The sequence below is a fragment of the Onthophagus taurus genome, chromosome 1 (genome assembly GCF_036711975.1).
Source record: "Onthophagus taurus isolate NC chromosome 1, IU_Otau_3.0, whole genome shotgun sequence".
In the NCBI taxonomy this organism is placed as follows: Eukaryota; Metazoa; Arthropoda; class Insecta; order Coleoptera; family Scarabaeidae; genus Onthophagus; species Onthophagus taurus.
The window spans coordinates 3,578,716-3,589,038 of record NC_091966.1 but is presented as its reverse complement, the minus strand read 5'-3'; the positions used below and the strand labels follow the sequence as shown (position 1 = coordinate 3,589,038).

At 31.8% G+C, this 10,323-nt stretch overlaps 1 long non-coding RNA gene across 1 annotated transcript; it reads right to left on the bottom strand.

Annotated features, from left to right (window-relative positions):
• Nucleotides 1-1,493: 1,493 nt before the first annotated feature.
• On the bottom strand, nucleotides 1,494-2,516 carry LOC139429067 (uncharacterized). Its single transcript, XR_011639770.1, has 2 exons — nucleotides 2,155-2,516; nucleotides 1,494-2,078 (listed from the first exon to the last, which is right to left on the bottom strand). It is a non-coding gene; the product is annotated as an uncharacterized lncRNA (long non-coding RNA).
• Nucleotides 2,517-10,323: the final 7,807 nt, after the last annotated feature.

The following is a 10,323-nucleotide window of genomic DNA, read 5'->3' as shown; positions in this document are numbered from 1 at the left end:
ATCCAATTGGCAGAAATAGACGTTCCGATGCCTACAGAATTGATTGGATCGCGCTTTCAGTAATCCAAAGGGTGTTAATTAATGCGAGCAATTAGTGTTGGCCTCAGCACTGTCGTGTATGATACCAGACAGGCTAACGAAATGACTTTTCCTTCGTCGTCGTGTATCCGATGACATTTCGCCTGATGATCGAAGCGAAACGTTGTTTGCGGCACGTATAAGTCGAAGGGAATGACTGACAGCCACAGTTCTCGTTATAACGACGTATTACGTGCCGAATTGGTCCTATTATATTATATTTTCGCAAAAAAAAATTTCCATTCTTATACTTATACTTGACGAGGCACGTGTGGTTTATCTAAAATTTAGAGGACTTCCCAGAGCCGTAATATTCCTCTTGAGACTTGCGAAAAAGTCGCCAAGGAAATCCTCCTCGCGTCTTCGCGCTATTATCGGAGGTCGCGTCTTATGGTAATCGTCTTCACGGAAGATGGAGGTTCTCCCATTTAACCCCCCTCCCACTTTCCCAAAGGGGAAAATGTTTTATTCATGTGGACGATACACACCGGCAATTATGCGGGCCTACCTGTGTACGGTCCTGTGTTAACAACTTCAGCCCTTCGATACGGACCTGTATCTAGAACAAGCTACACGACTGTACGTCATGTAGTTGATAAATAATCCAGTAATTGACAGTCGAACATTACGTTCTATATAGTTTATGTGTAAACCTAATTAAACTTGTATTCATAGGGTGTCCCACGATGAACTGCGTCGATCGATATAGGAGAAACTATGAGTAGTATCTTTCTGAAAATTTGTAGGCGCACTTAAGTCGATATGCCCAACTCACCTAAAATATTTTCAAGACTGTCGCACTTCCGGTTATACCGGAAGTAGACAACAACTTCGTTATTTTAAATGGAACCACCTATATATTATTACATATTTAGATTCTACATCCGATTTTAATTAACTTTTACTTAAACATCTTATATAAAATTCTTACCCGTTTCTGAAATATTTACAAATTTATGTAAAAAAATTACCTATGCAGGCTTGTATGTTATGTGTATTTCTGCTAACACTGTTAAGTATTTGTTATATCTGATGAAAGGAATTTGAAGAAGAGACTATAGCTTAACTTTTGGTAGCTCATATGTTGTCCTACTACATACAGGGTGTTCAAAAAAAGCTGCCAAATATTTATATAAGAAAAAGCGAAAAACTCAAAAAAATTAAATGGAAACCATATATTTTTTTAATTGTATCTGAATCTACATTAAAAATAAAGGTAACTTTATGTAAGGTTCCCTATATCTAACTATCGCCGTTTCTTTGTAATTTTCGTTTTAAATAGTTTAAGATTATTCAAAACAATTTTGTGTCAAAGACGGCCATGACTACCGAGAAACAAATGAAGGTAACACAAATGTCATTATATCATTTATAAAATTCACTATGCCCGCACGTTTAAATTATACTAATGTAGATTATCTAAATCTATTTATTATCTATGGAGAATGTAACAAAGTTTTAACAAGAACATGCGATACATTTGCTGCTCGATATCCGCGAAAACGGAAACCATCCCCGAATACCTTAAAACAAATAATTCATAACTTCAACATTTTAAACAATCTCCCGAGAAACAAATGAAAGTATGACAAATTATGTATTAAGTAATTTGTATTTAACGTACTAAGTATGAGAAAACTAACTCTACTTTAATAAATGTTCAAAATTTTTCCCTTGATTTAAGTTATTGAACGCATTTCGCACTCTTTCCATACAATTTTCCTGAGTGGTCAATGTCGTGCTATAAACTTGATTTTTGATAGTACCCCATATAAAGTAATCTAAAACCGACAAATCAGGTGATCTAGGTGGCCACAAGAAAGGTCCATTATTAGCAATCCATTGGCCATTAAATATATTTTCGAGGAAATTGCTAACTAAATAGCCGTTGTGCGGAGGCGCTCCATCGTGTTGGTAAAAAAATTGTGTTAATTCAACCAGAGGTAAATTTTCTAAATAATTAGTATCAAAATTTCGTAAAATGTTTAAATATCTTTCGCCTAGAAAAAAATTAATTGCAGCAATTAAAATTAATTGTAAATTATTCGTTATACCAATTATTTCTTAATTATTTACCATTTAGATTTTCCTCATAAAAATGCAACGCTACTACTCTATCGTTTCTTATAGCGCAGTAGACATTGAATTGCCAGCTTCCTTGAAAATTACTCGTCGTAAATTTGTGAGGATTAGAATCACTCCAATAATGCGAATTATGTCTATTAAACAAACCATTTTTGGTAAATTTTGCCTCGTCAGACCAAATAATATTGTCCAAAAATTGATTATTTCCATAGTGTTCAGTTAAAATAAATTCACAAAAATTCACTCTTCTTGCGAAGTCAGTATCTCTTAAATGTTGCACTATGGAAATTGAATACGGATGATACTTATGTTTTTTCAAAATTCTGTGGATTGAGCTTTTGGAAAGTCCAGATTCTTTTAAAACTTGTCTGAAAGATATTGTCGGATAAGCATTGAAATATCCTAAAACAGCGATTTCCACATTTTCATTATCTACAATAGGCTTCTTTTTGAGAACTTTTCCTTTTACGGAACCATGTGTCTTGAAGTTATAAATTATTTGTTTCAAGGTATTCGGGGATGGTTTCCGTTTTTGCGGATATCGAGCAGCAAATGTATCGCATGTTCTTGTTAAAACTTTGTTACATTCTCCATAGATAATAAATAGATTTAGATAATCTTCATTAGTATAATTTAAACGTGCGGGCATAGTGAATTTTATAAATGATATAATGGCATTTGTGTTACCTTCATTTGTTTCTCGGTAGTCATGGCCGTCTTTGACACAAAATTGTTTTGAATAATCTTAAACTATTTAAAACGAAAATTACAAAGAAACGGCGATAGTTAGATATAGGGAACCTTACATAAAGTTACCTTTATTTTTAATGTAGATTCAGATACAATTAAAAAAATATATGGTTTCCATTTAATTTTTTTGAGTTTTTCGCTTTTTCTTATATAAATATTTGGCAGCTTTTTTTGAACACCCTGTATGTAGTAGGACAACATATGAGCTACCAAAAGTTAAGCTATAGTCTCTTCTTCAAATTCCTTTCATCAGATATAACAAATACTTAACAGTGTTAGCAGAAATACACATAACATACAAGCCTGCATAGGTAATTTTTTTACATAAATTTGTAAATATTTCAGAAACGGGTAAGAATTTTATATAAGATGTTTAAGTAAAAGTTAATTAAAATCGGACGTAGAATCTAAATATGTAATAATATATAGGTGGTTCCATTTAAAATAACGAAGTTGTTGTCTACTTCCGGTGTAACCGGAAGTGCGACAATCTTGAAAATATTTTAGGTGAGTTGGGCATATCGACATAAGTGCACCTACAAATTTTCAGAAAGATACTACTCATAGTTTCTCCTATATCGATCGACGCAGTTCGTCGTGGGACATCCTACAGTGACTCCAAAAACTATTCGCTCACCATGCGTATTCGCACTATTAGTTTAATAAAAATAAAATAAATTACAATAGAAAAGATTTATTGTAATACAAATAGACGTTGTAATGTCCTTATAAGAAATTAACAAGAAAAGATTGATCTAACAATCAATCAACAATAATAAAAAATAAAAAACAATTAAACTCAAATTTTTACTCTCAAAAAGTATTCGCTCACTTAGGTTTAATAAAACATATCAAATTATCTTTTAAATTTTAGTATTTGGTAGGACCTCCATTTCGTTTAATGACTTCAGCTAATCGTCTTGGAAGTGATTCTACTAATCTATGTGTTGTATCCATAGATATTTTCTCCCACTCAGTAATCAAAGCTGCCTTTAGATCTTTTTGATTCTGAATTCTGTATTTTCTGATGTTCGTCTCCAGTAAACTCCACCAATTTTCAATAGAATTAATGTCAGGCGATTGTGGAAGGGTTTCAATCCATTTTGGAGTATTATAGAGTAACCACATTTTAGTATTCCAGGCTGTGTGCTTCGGATCGTTGTCTTGGGTAAATACATAATCGTGATTTAGCCCCATTTTTTCAGCACTGCTTACAAGATTTGTTTTTAAAATGTTCATGTATTGCTTGTGATCCATGATTCCATCAATGAAATGCATATTTCCAACACCTTTCGAGCTCATGCAGCCCCAGACTAGTACAGAACCTCCTCCGTGTTATATGTAGGTCTCAAGTTTTTTTCTTCCAGTTCTTTATTCTTCCGGATCCATAAATGTTAAACTTACTGTCATCCGTAAATATTACTTTGTTCCAGAATTCATTTCTACTATTTTTATAGGTTTCAGCGAATAATTTTCTTTTTTGTTTATTAATTTTGCTTATAAATGGTTTTTTTTCTGGCAACTCGACCATGATAACCAGCTGCATACAGAACGTTACGAATGGTATTTACGGATATAGATTTTCCAAATTCACTTTCAACTTCAATAGGAATTTTTGTTGCACTTTTATTAGGATCTTTTTTAATTTTGTTGACAACAATTCTCTTTTCTTTACAAGTGAGCGAGGACGACCAGTTCTGACAGCGTTGTTGAAACAATTATTTGAAGCAAATCTATCTATAATACTTTTTACGGTCGAATACGACCTTTTTACACATTTACCAATATCTCGAATAGATTTGCCTTCTTTACGTAGGCTTATAATAATTTTTCTAACTTCTATAGATGTTTCGCACTGTTTTCTACCCATTTTAATTTATTTTAAAAAAATATTCACTTGTTTTGAAAAAACGTCATTAACAAAGGGAATTGATCTATATTTTTTATTATTATTGTGAAATTGTTAGAACAATTTTTTCTTGCTAATTTCTTATAAAGACATTACAACGTCTATTTGTATTACAATAAATCTTTTTTTTTGTAATTTATTTTATTTTTATCAAACTAATAGTGCAAATACGCATGGTGAGCGAATAGTTTTTGGAGTCACTGTACATATTCTAGTAATAAAATTCTTGCAAATGAATCGATTTGAAATATGCAAGCGTTCTAATTTCTAATATAGTATCAATTTACCGTGTCATATAGCTACATTCGAATTAAATCTTATCAGCGTTCAACTGTGTTAGGCGTCTACGCTAATCCGAATTATATCAACAATACTGTTTGCATTAAATTTGGGAATTGCATTGTACATTAGCGAATTTGATATTATAAGCGTGATGGAATTAGCGCCTGTATTAGCGATTGCTCGTTCGGTCGTGACGGGTGTGAAATTCAATAGCTTTGCAAGTCAATGATTTAACGATCATATATGTATATAAATTTATTTTAAAAATAAATTTATAAAAAAACAATTTTTATGTATAACAAATGTTAATAACCTACAAGATGTAAAAATCTGATGCTAATAAATTGAATGGTTATGAAAGTTTTAAGATTAGTCGTAAGAAGAAATTAATCTAGTAGATACATTAAATAATGAAATGCAATTAGAACAAGTAGCAGAGATATAGGGACAAGAACAACATACTGTACTCCATGCTCTTCTAGGTTTCTTAATCTTCTCTTCTTCTTAATCCTCTCCCTATTCTTGTGTCTCAAATTCTTCTGTTTTCATAGATTATTGCAGTTTCTTGAGGATTGAATTCTGCTCCTCTTATTGCCATCACATCTTGCCCCTCTCTTTTATCTAGCTATAATAAGATAGGCAACCAGTCTTTACCATGCAGTGAAATAAAAAAATACTAGAAATATAATTAAAGAATGTAAAGATACTTTAATTCAATATACTCCTTTTCTTAATAATTCGGAAAAAAATTTTTACAGTTTCTATTTTATGGAAATTAAACCTGAAATACCTAGACTCTATTCTCTGCCTAAGCTTCACAAAGAAAATATGCCAATAAAACCTATTACAGCATACGGTAATGCACCTACAAAAAAGTTAACAAGATTCATGTCAAAAATTTTCAAACACATAAATTTCGAACCTAAGTATACAGTTAAAAATTCCAGGGATTTTATTGAAAAAACTAAAAATCTAAATATTGACGACTCTTTATTTGTTTCCTTTGATGTTACAAACTTGTATTCGAATGTTCCTATTGAATTTACTCTTGAGGTTGTGTCGCAACTTTTTGAGAACCACTTTGCAGATTAAAATACGTCGAACAATTTAAATAAAATTCTTAAACACGTAGTTACTCAGAATTATTGTTCTTTTGAAGATAAATATAATCACATACCTGATGGTTTACCGATGGGCATGCCCTTATCAGGATTAATCTCAGATATATATCTAGATTTTATTGAGAAAAATATGATTCTTAATTATAACAGTATATTTGAAGAAAACATTAAATTTTGGTGTAGATATGTAGATGACGTGTTTTGCATTTGGAAAGGAGACATTTCTCAGCTGAAACAATTTTTAAAATATCTAAACAACATACATGAAAAATTAAAATTTACCATGGAAATAGAAAAAGATAATTCATTAGATTTTTTGGACCTTACTTTAACTAAGACAATAGAAAACAAAATTAAATACAGTATTTTCAGGAAACCTACAAACTCTTTAACTACCATCCCCTTCAATTCATACCACCCACACTTGGATGTCATACTTTGTATGATCTTCTTTTCTACAATAAAATCGTGGCAGTTATTCTCACCAATGTAACTTTTGGTGTGTAGTAATGCCGAAATAGTGTCAGCGTCTAGTTTATTTCTTTGGTTTGTTTTCATGAGATTTATTTGGGAAAACACCCTTTCAACGTTTGCGGATGAATGTGGTAAAATTAAAATATTGAAAACAAAATTCACTAATGTTCGAAACATTAAAGTCCCATCACCGCTTTCAATTTTGTTAACTTCATTCCAGAATAAGAAAACGTCATCCGGAAAGGCTAGGATTTCATTATTATTTCGTAAAAGACGCCATTCGTTATCCAGAGGTTGTAGCATGCTTTCATCAATTAGGTTGGGAAATAAAATAGCTACATCTGATATAGATGGAATTGAACCCGACTTTACCTCCAAAGGGTCTAGAAAATTAAATTTTTTCAGAGGATTATTCTTTAACGGAAATCTTTTTATTATTTGGTCACAGCCCTCAATATAGAATTCTAAACAACGCAACCTAAAAAAGTGCAATTGCTGCTGGCTTAAATTTGTTTGTGATATAATTTTCAACACATTTCCTCCAACGTAAATATCTTCAAGTGGCATATAGTTTCTTGGATTATTATATTCTACATTTTCAAGAGAGGTGGATAATAAATACTCACGTTTAATAAAACAATCGAAAATGGCTTTTAGAATGTTACAAATGTTACGATACAATAAATGAAGTTTTGGTCTTTCGGCTTGCATCTCTCGGTTCAAACTATTAAAGAACGGTAATACAAAATCCAGAAATTGAAGAAACAACTTTGTACTAGGATCATTTAATTTATGTAATATATTTTCAGCTGCTAAAAGATCTTTTTTGCTTACCGCATCGGTGAAAAATAATTGCAAAGCCCCGAATTGTTCTAAAATTCTACGTACCACAAAGTGTACTGACAGCCATCTCGTTTGAGAGGGCTGTAAAATCTTATGCAATTTAACTTCACAGAATTCTTGAAATTCTTTAAAATCACTGATTCTTTTTGAACTAGACGCGAAGTAATTATAAATATCCCGAGTCAGATCTTCAATAAATCTGGGCAATTTTTGACATGCATAAGAAGCACATAAGTGGAACGAATGACATTCTTGAATGTCTTTCTTTAAGAGACTCATGACAGAATGGTGCTGCCCCATCATAACATTTGCACCATCTGCCGCAAATCCTATTAAATTATCTTTTAAAGATACGTCAATTTTTTTAAAGAAAACAATAATGTTATTATATAAAGTATTGGCATCTGCGGCGGAAAGTGGTATCAAACCCAGAAAATTATCTTTGACGCCCTTACTCGTCAAATATCTTATTACTAAGCACAGATGTTTTGTGGTTGTCCGATCCGTTGACTCATCTACTATCAGTGAAAATTTGTTTTGGCGAAGATGAGCACATAAATCGTCAAAACTTTGTTGCCCTAAAACATTTTTTACGATGGCTGTGGTCTTTGTAATAACTACACTGCTCTTTGAAATTAACTATCAAAAAAGTCCCCGTTGGCGGCGCGGCGCGACGGCACCAATCAAAAAATTCCCCAGCATTATACTGTACCACAGTGTAGACAACTAGCTTGGAAAGTATAGTACAGGGACCTATACGCAAGATCTTAATTACAGGTTACTACAAAAAGTGTACCAATATTGAAGTTCAAAAAAGGTTTGAATAAGGAACATTATTAAGAGAACTGTGATAACAGATATGTATCTGAAGAGATCTTTATACCTGATTACAATAATCATAAATCTACACCGTAATTTTTCGGTAGATCCATCCTTCAAATCGGTAGATCGATAGATTTAATTGGAATTCGGTAAATCTACCGAAAATTCGGTAGATCTGGCATCACTGTTACCATGTGAAATCTATTAATCAATTATCTGATTGATATTAAGCATCATAAAGCTGAATATGAGCCATGCAAAACAGTGTTAAGTTTCATTAAATTCCAATAATATCATGGTTGAATTCAACTTCATGTGAACATGATACGTGGCTTACATTTATTGGACTATCAGCAGACCAACCATAGTTCATACCATCAGATAATGCCTCAAGTATCCCGAGATGCAGCATAATCGCCTTTTGAATGTGTCGGATCAGTTGTTAATTAATTTACAATTTTTCTTCTGCAATTGACCAAGTGTAGAGAACAACAAATGTAATACAAAGAACATACACGGTCTTGTACTTCTTATATACGTACGATCATTGACTATTTTATACCAGACTGCTAACCGCTACGTAAAAATTGGTAACGCGTAAAGTGTTATTTTTGGATTTGTCCGCTATGGGGGCGCTGGTGGATTTTATAATAATAATGGATATGATTAAGAGATGGCAGCACTATTTTTGATTTATATTTCCCCTCTTATATCTTCTTGTACTAATAATAAAAATTGTTTAGTATTTCTTTTTTAATTAATAAATAAAATTTTATTGTATGAAAACATTATACGTTTTCCGTAAAAACCGGTTGTTTCTACCAGTTTATTTTCATTAAAAAATAATATTAATTTTTAGAGAAATTTTTTCAATACATTGAACAATTTTAAGAGTAGTTCTATCTGGTTTTAAGTTAAGTACTTGGGGAAATCCCGATATAACTGACAAGTTGTTTCCACCAGTTTCTACGGAAAAAGTTGGTAAACCTAAAATTATTGGTCTTTAATTGTAAACAAGCTTTATCTTTTGTTAATATTTTGAAATAATATAGTAATTAGACAAGGGGTTAAAAGGCACGGAAACAAAATATATTAAAAGGACGAGCTTGAGCGGAGACTAGAGGATTTCCATTAAAGTCCATCCTAAATAAAATATTGAAACATTTATTATAGTACTTGAGGTAGAGGTACTTCAGATAGAGATACTTGAGGTAGTGATAGAGGTACTTGAGATAGAGATAGAGGTACTTGAGGTAGGGGTACTTGGCTAGAGATGCTTCAATGAAGTGGCGAACCAGTTCGCGTATCGTGTAGATCTAGCTTTATACAAGCATATGTTGTTTGAAAACATTTCGGAAGAAGAACGCATCCCTGGAAGAGCTAGAGGTCGAGCTAGAGAGATAAAGATAAATAAATAAATAAACAAACAAAGATAAAATTATTCTTAATTTTTAAAATGTTATTTTCTTTGAAAAAAGTTAATGTCTTTTTTATGTATGACTCTTTATCCAACTCAACGAGGCCTGCATTTTTGTCTCCCATGGTAACAATACGATTTTCTATTTTAATTTTATGTTTCAGATTTTTAATGATGCGAAGAATTAATTTAGTATGGAAAGATTTTATGTTGACGTTCTTATTCCCACTCGTTTTCCCTCACTCTTTCACCTTTATCATCTGGCGAACGTTCCTTATGACCTTCAGTCCAATTTCATCCCTCATCATGTTGACTCAAGTTATTTAATTTTAGAGGAAATTTTAACGTGTTAATTGTAAGTTTAAAAATTTTCTTTCTTTTTTGATTTCTTATATTTAGTTATTATGGTTCTTTCTCTACAGGTTTGGTAATTTATTTTGTCGTTAATTTTTAACATTTATTTTTAAACACTTTGAAAAACGAGATTTACGATGAATAGAAACACGCCATTTTAATTTTTTGGATTTTTCAATTTACTCTTC